This window comes from Cupressus sempervirens, chromosome 5 (assembly GCF_028749045.1).
Source record: "Cupressus sempervirens isolate cs-2001-9-10 chromosome 5, ASM2874904v1, whole genome shotgun sequence".
NCBI classification, from domain to species: domain Eukaryota; kingdom Viridiplantae; phylum Streptophyta; class Pinopsida; order Cupressales; family Cupressaceae; genus Cupressus; species Cupressus sempervirens.
This window is the reverse complement of record NC_143122.1, coordinates 264995685-265000863: the sequence shown is the minus strand read 5'-3', so window position 1 is coordinate 265000863 and position 5179 is coordinate 264995685.

The following is a 5179-nucleotide window of genomic DNA, read 5'->3' as shown; positions in this document are numbered from 1 at the left end:
CACCAAAATACAGGGCATTTAGTATATTGCAGAATAACATTGAGGATGTTGTACAAAATACTACTTTGATGTGGAAATAACTATATGGTTTGAGAACATCCTAGGCAATATTGAATACAGGGCATTCAGTATATTGCATAATAACATTGAGGATGTTGTACAAAATGCTACTTTGATGTGGAAATCACTATATGGTTTGACAACATCCTAGGCAATATTGAAAGCACCTATTGAGGTAGGTGAAGAAAAAGAAGGAGAAAAAGAAGATGACACTGAACAAGATATAGTTGAGGGGAAGCATGAACATGAGCATAGACACACATGCACTAGCTGAGGATGAGCAACCAATATAATAGAGTGTACCAAATACACTAGTTCCAAGTGCTAGTCCTCCACATGAGTTGAACAAAGAAGATGGCATTGTAAAGATAAAAGATGTTTCTAATACTATCACTCAAAACATCAATCCCCTCATAGAGGATGACTTGAAGAAGATACTAGTAGAATCCACCACCCAGGCTAAAATTTGGCAGAATCTTGTACTGGTGAGTATTATGAGATTGAGAAGGCAAATAAGGTATTTTTAGGTGAGGAAATATAGAAACAAATTTCACCTTCCTCTCCTCAACTCACAATGATACAACCAACATTACCCCTTGTGGTATATCAAAGGAAGGAGACAACTACTTCTACCATCAGTACAATGGTACAAAGTACTCCAATCTCAGCCACTATAAAGGAAAGCATATATGACAAGGGTGAGATAGATGGAGAGACGAAAGATGAGATAGAAAATAATGAAGAAACTCAAATTAAAATAGGTCAGGTAGATACTCCTACACCTACAACACATAATCAAGGTGTTGCTGATAATACATAGGAAGAGAAGGACACAACTAAAGATAGTGCATGCAAAGTAACATATGTCAAGCATACCATATAAGATAGTGCATGCCAAGTAAATAGTGAGTGTTGAGTCACTTAGATGACAAAAAGATAGTATGTTTTGAATGATTCAAGTGTCGTGTAGGCAATTCATGCCGAGTCATTTTGATGTTGAGTGACAACATTGAAGTTACAGTTAGTGTCGAGCACCAAGGACTTCAGATGCCGAGTAATATAGTTTTGACATAGTTGTTTGTATTGGAAAAAACTACTATGTAAATCATTTTTTAGCCCACTTAAGTATTGTTTTACGATTTTTGTTGATAAGGATGAATCTTAATTGTGAATCCCTATACATTACATGCATCCAATCAGAAAAAGGGAAGGTTTAAGTGGCAATATAGGTGAATCACTACCGTTGATTTATACCTAACCCTAAATCACCTAGGTCTTTTTAAGGAAGATAAAACCATAAACTTTAAAGTCATGAAAAGGAATGCTAAGGATAACTGAAGAGAGTTTGCATGTGCAAACAAAAGCATTCATGGTGACTAAGGTGTTATGAATTGAGTTACATTGCAAAATTAGTTAGAAGGAGAATAGAGGAAAGGAAACAGAGGACAACAAAGGTACATCTAATCATAAAGGAACAAGTACACATCAGTATAGAGGTGACATGACATCAAGCAATAGAGTGCTAAGTGAAGGATCATTGTTGAGACATTTTAATAGGTGAATTAGTTAAATCTCTTAACAGGGTAGTCCTAACAGGATATTGTAAATCCTTTAACAAGTGCTTACTTCATTATAAGTTAAAGTTCTCTTATCAAACACACTTTTAGTAGGGTGTTTACATCCTTTAACAAGGTAAGATCTAACAATTTTATAAGCCTTTAACAAGGCAAACCTTTCACAAGGTAGATCATGTTTCATGGTCAAACATTGTAACCTTCATTGGATACACTTTATTACTACACTAGTAAAGATTTGTGGGTATCATCCCCACCCCAATTTTACCTTCTCCTTGGAGGGTTTATGGGTAACCAATAATATTGTGTCATACATGTGTTGAATATTTACTCAACCTAATCCTTGATACATCATAAAGTACATAGATACATCTACCTAATCAGCTTTTAGTCTTAAGTTATATATTTTCACCTTCCTTCTAGGTTGTTCCTCATCCTTATCTTTTTCTTCTGCCTCCAGCCGGGATCTATATATAATCTAAGCACTACATCTTGCACTTATGTTAAGGATAAAACTCTAAAAATCAAAAAACATGAATACAAAAATGGCATAGAAATGAAATGTAAAGTGATAAAAGAATTTTCTTAAATAAAAATAAAATATACATCTAAATCATTACAAAATACATCTAATAGAGAGTAGTCATTTCTTAGTTGAGAAAACATAACTTAAGCAACATGATTATCAGTCTATTACATTGAAGGGAGTTTTACTAACTTAGCTACATAAAAATACAAAATTAATAAACCCACGATACTCTATAGGTGTAAAAGAGGCTCTCCATCATTTTGAATGTCCATCAAGTCCAAAATGGATGGTTCTTGAACCTCCAAACTCTGCTCGAACTCATTCTCCAAGCTCCAACACCATCTTCCATAATGAATTTGTCTATCCAATCATATTGTCTTGGTATGTGATATTTATGTGGTGGGTAAAAGTTAAAGGAAGACCTCAAAACATCCTCAGGATAATGAGATGTAACATATGGTTGAAATTCTAGAAAATCTAAACCATCTCTAATTTAAATGGAGTCCCTATATTGAAAAATTGATTTATGTATGTCCTCCTTATCTACCTATATTAGCTAATTCATCCACTCTATGATTTCCCTCTCATAATATATGATTGATAGCAATCTTGTAAAAGGGCTAAAATAGTAAGAAGGCTCTAGATAAAATTGAGTCCAGACTCCAATTAATAAAGAATCCTTTCCTTATAAAATTTATTATAATTGTAGAATTTTTTTCAATCTCTACACTCTTGCAACTTAGAGTTTTACACAGTTCTATTCCTTTAGCTAAAGTGATTAATTTTGCCCAATTATTAGTTCATATTCCTATATATCTTACTAACTTTTCTATATTCATGCCTTCTGAGATATGGATGCTATAACCAATTCTTTCTCTTCCTAGATTCCCTCTTGAACCTACATCAAAATTGAGTTCAAACCAACGCTCCATGGGTGGTTTCCATTAGCACATCTCTCATTTTCTTTTTGATATCCCCACCAATCCTATAAAAAGGGGAAATTTTAGACCTATCCACTTGCCTCTCATTTTCTCATCTCAAGGGGACATTATAGCCTCGTTTTGTTTATTCAAAACCAACTATTGTTAAATTCAAAGAAAAAATTATTAATTTTAATTATAAATTTTTCCACACTCATCTTCCTATCTTGAAAAATTCTTCGATTGCATTCCTTCCATAACTCCCACAGGACTATGGAAGATGCAGATATCCATAAAGATATATAAATACTATCCTTTCTCAAGAGGGGCCAAGCCTATAGCATATCTATAATAGTTCTTGAAAATGTTGATACCCACCCCAATTGTGAAAAAAGTCATTTCTAGTATCTACATGAATAAGAACAATGCTAAAAAAGGTGGTCAATGGACTCTTCTTCATTTTTGCATAAAGGAAATCTACTTAGGCCTTGGTATCTCATTTTCTTAAATCTTTTTGAGGTGAGAACCTTCCTATTTAAAACTAACTAGGTGAAAAACCTTGTCTTAGGAAAATAATCTTTATTCCAACATAATATTGTAGGGAGGAAGTCCTTTGTGCTCGTCTAGAGAGACCTAATACCCCTCTTTTGAGTTGTATCCCCCACTCTTTCTTCCATCACACATCAATTTTTCCTTGCCAAAATTAAAATTCACTTTCATGTTTGATAACGTTCTTTTTCAATCTTATTCTTCCTTAGGTGTGAAGTTCATGTCCCTAAAATCCTTCCACTTCTAAGCTTTCCCTCCATCCTCAAAGGTCACATAATCTCTAGCTCTTTTCCCTCAGCTAGCTTTAAGTGTCAAGCTTAATTGGGCTAGTTTACCATCCTGTTTCTAAGCACGATATCCTCCCAAATAGTCTTGCTTAAAGAGAGCTTCTTCCCCCATCTCCAAGTTCAATGTTTGTTTATCCTAGATGAGGATCTAGAATCCATCATGAAGTTCCAAATTCTTGATCCTCTAGGTGGTGATTTCTCCTCGAATATACTGATCGGATCAATATTTCTTAGATATTTTTTTATTAGGATCTTCTCCTACTTGAGCTGTGGATTCATGCACATTATTAATACTATTTCATCTCCTAAAGCTTTACTTTGGACTTTGATGTCCTTGATCCCTACACATACCTTGTCGAAAGCTAATATGGAAATTTATTTCTTTTCCCCTATTCCCTACCAAAAGAAAGTGCTAAGGAGTCTAGTGATTTTATCCCTAATTTTTTCAAGAAGATCAATACAAGATAATTGGTAAATAGGTTGTGCTAAAAAGATATATTGTATCATCATTGCTCTGCCCATAGAAGAGAGTCATTTTCCTTTTTAGGAATTCATTTTTATTTTGATTTTTTTTGTAATTTGGTTGCACATTTTTTTTGAATGTTCCCCTTTATCTAAAGGGAGACCCAAGTATTTACAAGGTAAACGTCCTCTTTTAAAATTCAAAATTTGATAAATCTATTGCTCCATATTAGGATGTGTATTAAAGAAAAAAACTTATGACTTCTTAGGGTTAATCTCTTAAATTGATGCACTAGTGTATTGAATTAATATTGTTTTATATGATTTTCCTCCTCTATGGTACTTTCTTTATAAAGAATAACATCATCAACAAACTATTGATGGGTTGTCAGATTCAGGTCACTAGTGATCCTTATTCCTTTAATAGTCTTCTCATAATTGGAATTTTTTATTGATCATCCTAATGCTTCTATCATTAAGATGAAAGGAAAAGGCGATATTAGGCCCCCTTATCTAAGTCCCTTTCTTATTCCAAAAAAGCATATGGGTGATTCCTTTTCTAGTATTTTTGGGAAGGATATACATTCAAAGATCAAATTCACGCATTATTTTGCAAACCCAAAGGATTCAAGGAATTTCCTCAAAAAGCTTCACTCCACTCTATCATTTTCTTTTTAATGTCTATATTTATTAAAATAATAGGCTCTTTATTTTTTTGAATGGTATGTATGGCCACTTGGGCAATAATTACTCCATTGAAGATGGGTCTAACCTATACAAATCCTATTTGTTCCTTGC